Below are 8,989 nucleotides of genomic sequence, written 5' to 3'. Positions count from 1 at the left end.
CCCTCCGACAGTGCCCGCTCCCTCAGCACTGACCCTCCGACAGTGCCTGCTCCCTCACCACTCACCCTCTGACAGCGTGTCACTGACTTAATGGAAAATGCAGCTTCTGTGAGAGATGATAAGCAAGAGAGAGAGAGAGAGAGACTGATGGTGAGGGCAGATGCTGAACGAAGCATCTCTGGCACCGTGGTAATGTCCCTACCCCTGGACCTGGAGTCCCGTGTTCACCTCCCCTCTGCTCCAGTGGTTTAATGACTTCACTGAACAGCTTGGTTAGAGAAGTAGGTTAATAAAGATTAGTTTTTGAAACGCCGAGAGCTGAAGGGTCGTAAAATTACACAATGCTGGCATGCCCCGCTCATGAGGTGTGCGTTTGACCTTTTGTAACTATCGTAGTACTCTCTATTTCAGTCCCCTTTCTTCCAATCGCTTCCCTCTGTCTTTCTCCTATCCTTCACACCCGCACCAAACCTCTGCACAGTTTCAACCCCTTTCCCCCAATTTCTCCGAAACTGTCCCGTTTTCCAAAGCTGCAGTTCGACCTTGCCGTCCCAGATTACTACAACAACAACATAAACAACTCGCTGTGCTGACCAAAATATATTTACTCCTCTTCTCCCTCCCTCCTTCCTAACCCCCTCCTCCCCTTCCGAATCCTTTCCATTGCCAGGGGCGCGGGGAGACCGACCCTCCTGCCTCCAACCCCCCCACCCCCCCGCCGGCTTCCCCGTCGACGCCGTCGTGAAGTCTCTGCGCATTGTGATAGCCACCCACCTCCTCCTGGCACCTACCCGTGAATCGGAGTGATGAGGCTACCGTCGCGAAGCCTTGAGGCTACCCGACATCGCTGTTGACTTGTGGAGGTCTTCGAGGTCAGTCAGGAGGCTGCAAACTAATCCCGGCTGTGGGCGAGCGGGCTGAGACGATGAGGAAGTAGGGGGCGGGGACTGGGGTGGAGGTAAATCAGATTCAAATATTTTCTCCTGCCAGTCGGAGACGGTAGCTTTCATTGATGCTGGAGTGAGACTTGACAAGCCAGATTGAGAAGCTAACCACAATCGTATGACTCACATTTTCCACGGGGCTGATCACTGTAAATATTTGTCACCCCCGGCGGTCAAAACGAATTTCCACGTGGTTACCCGCACTGTCCGCCTGACTGGTTACCGCTCGGCCCCTCGAAACTCTTCTCGATCCCTCCCACTAAGGTCTGCGTCTGACCCCCCTGTCTGCAAAACTCGGACTCCGGATGGAATTTCAAGATGGCAGCGGAAAGGGGTGACACAGCAGAGGGGAGCGGCTGGAGAAGGACTCTTGGCGAAGTGTCGTGGCCTGGTGCTGGAGCCAGAGACTCTTGGTTGAGATAGGCCCAGCGTCTGGAACTCCTGGTTGAGGTAGGCCCGGGCCCTGGGACTCCTGGTTGTGGTGGGCCTGGGCTCTGGGACTCCTGGTTGTGGTGGGCCCAGAGCCTGGGCTTCCTGGTTGTGGTAGGCCTGGAGCCTGGGATTCCTGGTTGCTTGGCGAGTGTGGTTCCAGCACTGTGGGCCTAGCGACGCAGAGATGGTGCCTGAAGAGCGCCAACTCCAACAGCGGTGGGTCTAGCATGGGCGTGATTGGTCAGCTGGCTCAGGCCTCATGGTGGAGGCGAAGGAGCGAAGATGGATGCTGTTTCAGCCTTGACCTTTCATTCTCGAGGTATTCGAACGGCTCTGGTTTATGACGATGGGTGAAGCTTTTCACTGTGTCTGTTTACCATGTTGGTCATTGCAGAGCACGCGCGATGATAAATCATCCCCATGAAACGAAAAATCTCTTCATCCCGGGAGAGAAATTTCCCATCGAGCTTCTCCAGCCCTGAATGAATAGGATTTCCTCGCTGGGCTATCGAGTCCTGGGTTAGCAGGACGGATGTGTAAAGAGAGACAGGCCTGGTCAGGATAATACTAGCTGACATTGGACAGGGTGAGACCACCCTCCTGGAGTATTGTGTGCGCACAGTTTAAGGTCTCCTTATCTGAGGAAGGAGGTTCTGGCGATGGAGTGAGTGCAGGACTGACTGATGAAGAGAGACCGGATGATGTTCACTGGAGTTTGGAAGAATTGGGTGGGGCTGGTTGGCGATGAGAATAGCCTACTCCTACTCCTGTTTTCTGATGCTTCCCTGGCCCCACCTCCCCTCCTTCTCTGTGGGAGGAGGTCATTTAGCCCCATCTCCTGTTCTGTCATTCGTAGAGATCGATCCTGACCTGTCCCCTTACCCTACAGCCATGAAGAACCTTGATTCACCGAAATCTCCCTTTCAGAAATTAATCATTGACCACCGCCCCCCCAACAGTGTTGATCGCGGGGGACATTCCCAAAGTTCTTCTGGCCTTCGTGAGGACGTGTATCCGAGGTTGATTCCCGCGAAATCTGGCCCCAGTCTTGAGTCTTTTCCACACCTCCCCAAGTCATTTCTCTCCACTGGTCCCTGGGCGTTCACAGGAATATTTTGAAACCTTCAGTCAAATGATCCTGACGCCAAATAAATTTGAGTTTGTGGAATCGGTCCCATGATTTAACCCTCGCAGTTCTTGGAAAATTCTGGTTTCTCCCTCCAAGACCATTATGCCCTTCCTGAAGATGGCATTCCCAGAACTGTTCCCAGAAACTTAAGCTCTAACCAGGGCTTTATATCGCTGGGGTCATAGAGTTATACAACACGGAAACAGACCCTTCGGCCCAACATGCCCGTGCTAACCAAGTTTCCTAAATTAATCTAGTCCCATTTGCCAGCATTTGGCCCATATCTCAACCCTTCCTACTCATAACCTACTCATATACTTACTCATATACAGATGCCTTTTAAATGTAGTATTTGTACCAGCCTCCACCACTTCCTCTGGCAGCTCATTCCATACACGCACCACCCTCTGTGTGAAAAAGTTGCCCCTCAAGTCCCTTTTAAATCTTTCCCCTCTCACCTTAAACTTATGCCCCTCCAATTTTGGACTCCCCTACCCTGGGGAAAAGACCTTGGCTATTCACCCCATCCATGCTCCTAAACCTGTATAAGGTCACCCCTCAGCCTCCGACGCTCCAGGGAAAAAAGCCCCAGCCTCTCCTTATAACTCAAACCCTCCAATGTTGGTAACATCTTTGTAAATCTTTAATGCACCCTGTCAGGTTTAATAACATCCTTCCTGTGTAGCAGGGTGAACAGAATTGGACTCAGTAAATCTAGTTATAGGACAAAAGAGGTCCTACAGTCCATTGAATTAACACTCAAAAATATTCTACAACTTACGCAGTCCCACTTTCTCATATTCAAGACCCATAGCCTATAAATGTTATGACATTCCCAACTGCTTATCTGGGTGCTTTTTAAAGATTGTGAGGTTTCCCACCTCAACTACCCTCCCATACAATACATTCCAGACCCCCACCACCCTCTGCTTGAAAAGGTTGTTCCTCAAATCCCCCTCAGAACCTACTGACCTCCAACTTAAAAGTTTACCCCCTTGTTATTCACCCTTTGACTACAGGGAGCAGATGCTTGCTCACCCTGTCCATGACCCTCATAGTCTTACAAACCTCTATCAGGTCCCCCTCTCAACCTGAGCTTATCCAGCCACTCTTCATCGCTGAAATGCTCCAACCCAGGCAACATCCTGGTGAATCTTCCTTTACACCCCCTCCAGTGTAATCATATCCTTCCTATAGCATGGAGAACAGAACTGCACACAGTACTCCAGCTGTGATCTCACCAAAGCCCTGTACAGCTCCAACATCGCTTCCCCGCTCTTAAAAACAGGTAAAGGCACACCTCTTAGGTGCCTTCTTAACTACTCCAAAGAGCTGCCCTGCCTTCTTCAGGAATCTGTGGAAAGCACCCCTCTGTACCTCAGAGAGAGATCCAGTGATCCAGTTGAGATTTCTGATTGCTTTCTGAGCCGCTCGGTAATGTTTTAATGACATATAAACCTGGATCCCTTTGGCTCACTGATTCAGCTTATGTTTTCTTTTTGCAATTTAGCAACTCCTCGCCTCTGCCCATTGTCAGACACATTCCCTGAGCGGGAAATGCGGCAACTTTGGACCAAAATGATTAATGGTCCTTTGCTGTGTCCAACTTCCTTATAAAACTGTTCCAAAAAAGTAAAACACCAGCATTGTATGACTGGCAAATTTGAATCTGTGGTTTTCTCTCTGCGCCAGGGGGCAGGTCATAAATGAATACAATGATTGTTTGACGCTCCAGCTCACTATCCTCTGGGACAGTCCCTCCAGAGATTTGCACCTCTTTCCTTCCTCCTTCCATGGCCAGCTCTTGTCATCTGAACCTTGTCCCTTGAACTATCCATCTCGCTTGTGTCATTTCAGAGGGCAGCCCTTCCTTCACTGTCGCTGGGTCAAAATCCTGGAAACTCCCTTACCATGTACAGTACGCTACCAGAAGGATGTGGATGCTTTGGAGAGGTTAACCAGGATGTTGCCTGGTATGGGGGGGGATTTTAGCCGTGGAGAAAAGTTGGCTAGACTTGTTTTGTTTTCATTGGAATGCAGGAGGTTGAGGGGCGACCTGATAGAAGTTTATAAGATTGTGAAGGGCATGGACAGAGTGGAGGCTTTTTCCCCGGGGCAGAGGGGTTAATTACTAGGGGACACAGGTTCAGGGTGCAGGGGGATGTTTAAAAGGGATGTGTGAGGCAGGTTTTTCACACAAAGGGTGGTGAGTACCTGAAACACGTTGCCAGAGGAGCTGGTGGAAGCAGACACAATAGCAACATTCAAGAAGCACCTGGATAAATGCATAAATAGGAAGGGAATAGAGGGATACGGATCATGTAAGTGGAAACAGTTTTAGTATGGAAGGGCAAAATGTGTTGGCGCAGGATTGGAGGGCCGAAGGGCCTGTTCCTGTGCTGTATTGTTGCTTGTTCCCTACCTAAGGGCATTGGGGCACATGGGCTTCCTGGGGGTTATCATCGACCAGAAACTCAACTGGACCCACCACATAAACACAGCGACTACAGGAGCAGGTCAGAGGCTGGGAATCCTGCAGCGAGTAACTCCCCTCCTGACTCCCCCCAAAGCCTGTCCCACCATCGACAAGGCACAAGTCAGGAGTGTGATGGAATACTCCCCACTTGCCCCGGATGGGGGCAGCTCCAACAACACTCAAGAAGCTCGACACCATCCAGGGCAAAGCAGCCCCTGCTCGATTGGCCCCACATCCACAAACATCCCACTCCCTCCCCCACCAACGCTCAGTCGCAGCAGTGTGTACCATCTACAAGATGCGCTGCAGAAATTCATCAAAGATCCTCAGGCAGCACCTTCCAAACCCACGGCCACTTCCATCCAGAAGGACAAGGGGCAGCAGATACATGGGAACACCACCCCCTGCAAGTTCCCCTCCGAGCCCCTCCCCATCCTGACTTGGAAATATATCCCTGTTGCTTCAGTGTCGCTGGGTCAGAATCCTGGATTTCCCTCCCTAAGGGGCATTGCGGGTCAACCCTACAGCACATGGACTGCAGCAGTTCAAGAGGAAGCTCACCCCCACCTTCTCAAGGGGGGGCAACTAGGGATGGGGTAATAAATGCTGGGCCCAGACAGCAACATCCACATCCCAGAAATGAATAAAGACAGCCTTAGAACCCAAACTTTCTGACACTGTTAAGGGGAAAGTCATTGTGTGTTTTTGATAGGTATGGTCGCTAGAATCTTCACTGTGCTGATACCATGTGAACGTCCCTGTGATGGTCTGTGTCAGTAACCGGAAAAACTGGTTTTTCAACCAGAACAGCCAGATCTCACCCTTAGCAAACCTCTCCTCCTTAAATTTGTGTTTTTGTTCACTACAGGTACGCTAATCCTGAGTTGAATGAGATTTGTTGCCACATGAGTGCAGTGAGAAGTTTACAAGTTGCCCCTTATGGCACCACCTCAGGTACAAAGGTACATCTAAGTACAGAATCTTCAGCGTGAATTCTCAGGGACAAACAAATGAGAAAAATAGAGAAATTAAAAAGTCCAGCATTACAGAGTTATAGAACTGTACAACACAGAAACAGACCCTTCACTCCAACTCATCAGTGCTGACTAAATATCCTAAATTAATTTAGTTCCATTTGCCAGCATTTGGCCCATATCCCTCTCAACGCTTCCTATCCATGTGCCCATCCAGATGCCTTTTAAGTGTTGTAATTGTACCAGCCTCCACCACTTCCTCTGGCAGCTCATTCCATACATGCACCACCCTCTGTGTGAAAAAGTTGCCCCTCACGTCCCTTTTAAATCTTTCCCTGTGCACCTTAAACCTATGCCCCTCTAGTTTTGGACTCCCATACCCTGGGGAAAAGACCTTGACTGTTCTGAAGAAGGGTCCCGACCTGAAACATCAGCTTTCCTGCTCCTCTGATGCTGCCTGGCCTACTGTGTTCCTCCAGCTCCACACTGTGTTATCTCTGACCCCAGCATCGGCAATTCTTACTATCCCCTTGACTATTCACCCTATCCATGCCCCTCATGATTTTATAAACCTCTATAAGGTCAACCCTCAGCCTCCGACGCTCCAGGGAAAATAGCCCCAGCCTATTCAGCCTCTCCCTGTAGCTCAAATCCTCCAACCCTGGCAATATCCTTGTAAATCTTTTCTGAAAACTTTCAAGTTTCACAACATCCTTCCTGTAGCAGGGAGACCAGAATTGAACGCAGTATTCCAAAAGTGGCCCTAACCAATGTCCTGTACAGCCCCAACATGACCCTCCCAACTCTTATACTCAATGCACTGACCAATAAAGGCAAGCGTACCAAACACCTTCTTCACCACCCTGTCTACCTGCAACTCCACTTTCAAGGAACTGTGAACCTGCACCCCAAGGCCTGAACCCATTCTAAGGGTGGAAAATAAGTTTATAGAATTCCTACAGTCCAGAGAGAGGCCATTCACCCCATTGAGTCTGTCAAACATGAATGAGTTTAATATCTAGGGGCAAACAGTTAGGTTAGGTCAGAGGTTTTCGCTTTTAATTCTTTCATGAGATGTTGGCTTCTGTGGACATGCCAGCATTTACTGCCCGTCCCTATTTGCCCCTTGGGAAGGTGGGGGTGAGCTGCCTTCTTGAACCACTGCAGTCCATGTGCTGTGGGGTAGACCCACAATGTCCCTTAGGGAGGGAATTCCAGGATTCTGACCCAGCAACATTGACGAAATGGCGATATATTTCTGAGCCAGGATGGTGAGTGGTTCGGAGGGGAACTTGTAGGGGGTGGTGTTTCCATATACCTTGTCTTTCCAGCTGGAAGTGGTTGTGGATTTGGGAATGCTAACTGAGACCAGTCTGTATTGGTAGACCCTCCCAGCTCTGAGCAGAGGGAGTGTGGGACATAACTCAGTCCCTGTTATTATAGGTTTCAACCAACAAATTCACCATTCACATTTATCTCTCTCTAAATACTCTGTGAGCAAAGGAGAACCTTTGTTCTTAATTATCAGAAATCACCTCCATTCCACAGCGTTCTTGCTGTTGTCTCTGGACAGTACAACACAGTTCATTTCATCCTCCCCCTCACAAACATTATCACCAACATAGTACACATTGTTTACTCAAACGAATATAAATGACAATGCATTCAATTTGTTCTTTACAGTCAGTGAGTTTGAACAAAGAATGTTTATTTAAGACACATAATGAAAACAGCAATGATGTTCGAAGGCTTATTATAACTTGACACACCTTAAGTTTAAACTGTACAAGAGGGTTATTATTGGGACGCACTGTCCCACACACTCACTCCCACACACACACACTCCCACACACAATCTCTCTTATACACACAAACACACACTCACATTCACACACACACGCACACTCACACACAGCCACACAAACACACTCACGTTCTCACATACATACACACATTTACACACACAAACCCTCACTGTCTCACAAACTATTCACACTCACACACACAATTTCTCTCATACACACAAACACTCTCTCTTACACACATGCACACAAACACACATGCACATACACACAAACACTTTCTCTCTCACACACACTGTCTCTCACATTCACACACACACACAGTCTCTCACATTCATATCCTCACACACATACACACACACACTCTCTCTCTCACACACACTGTCTCTCACATCCACATACACACACACGCGCGCGCACACACCCCTATCCAGATCTCAGATTGAAGGTGAACAATTGATTCTGGTCCAGTTACAGTTTGCAGATGATACTGCCAACTTTTCCAACTCAAATACACCAGAGTTTGCACACTCCAAGCCTAAGCAGCTTGGGAAAGAGCGATGAATTCCTGTCTCCATGCTCCTCGATGTCATATGACCAGCAGAAATAGATTTCTCTCACAATTGACTGACATCAGGTTAATACTTTATTGGGCAGGAGATTCCAATGGGTACACCAGAACAAAAGCAAGGCAGGTGGAAGGAGTTAAGGTGCAGACCAGTACAAGTCTGACTACATCATAGAAATGGAGTTGGAGAGGGCTGAATGGCCTATTGTTCCTGTGTAACAGGCTTCAGGAAGGGAACTGAATGGCCTCCTGTTTCTGACAATGAGGATGAAGTCTGAGGGGGGCGTTTTGCAGGGCGAGTGAGAGGTGTCAAGCTGTGACCACTGGTGCCTGATCTCACATTTCCGGTTTCAGTTCCTGTGCGGGGAATCTGAGGTCTCGATCTCGAAATCAACAAACAGTTTGACACTCAGAAATGGAATGATGCCAAGCCCTTTCACGGAAAAAGAGAGAGTCAGGATGCACCTGATAAGAACGCAGCACCAACTTTCACTCCCTCAATTTCACCACAGCCACCGTCAATGAGTAACTTCACACTACCACCCTGCAGAACTGCCGCACTGTCAGAGGGTCAGCGCTGAGGGAGCACCACACTGTCAGAGGGTCAGCGCTGAGGGATTGCCGCACTGTTGGAGGGTCAGTGCTGAGGGAGCGCCGCACTGTC

General features: G+C 49.1%; 1 protein-coding gene across 1 annotated transcript in view; it reads right to left on the bottom strand.

Moving 5' to 3' along the window:
- LOC109926400 (sialoadhesin-like) overlaps nt 1-1,141 on the bottom strand; it is a 35,071-nt gene extending 33,930 nt beyond the window's left edge. Inside the window, exon 1 of the mRNA XM_048620598.1 lies at nt 792-1,141. The gene's annotated coding sequence lies outside the window, so the exon portion shown is untranslated. The remainder of the gene's footprint in view (nt 1-791) is intronic.
- Nucleotides 1,142-8,989: the final 7,848 nt, after the last annotated feature.

This window comes from Rhincodon typus, chromosome 47 (genome assembly GCF_021869965.1).
Source record: "Rhincodon typus isolate 14 chromosome 47, sRhiTyp1.1, whole genome shotgun sequence".
NCBI classification, from domain to species: Eukaryota; Metazoa; Chordata; class Chondrichthyes; order Orectolobiformes; family Rhincodontidae; genus Rhincodon; species Rhincodon typus.
This window is presented reverse-complemented; position numbering and strand designations above follow the sequence as displayed.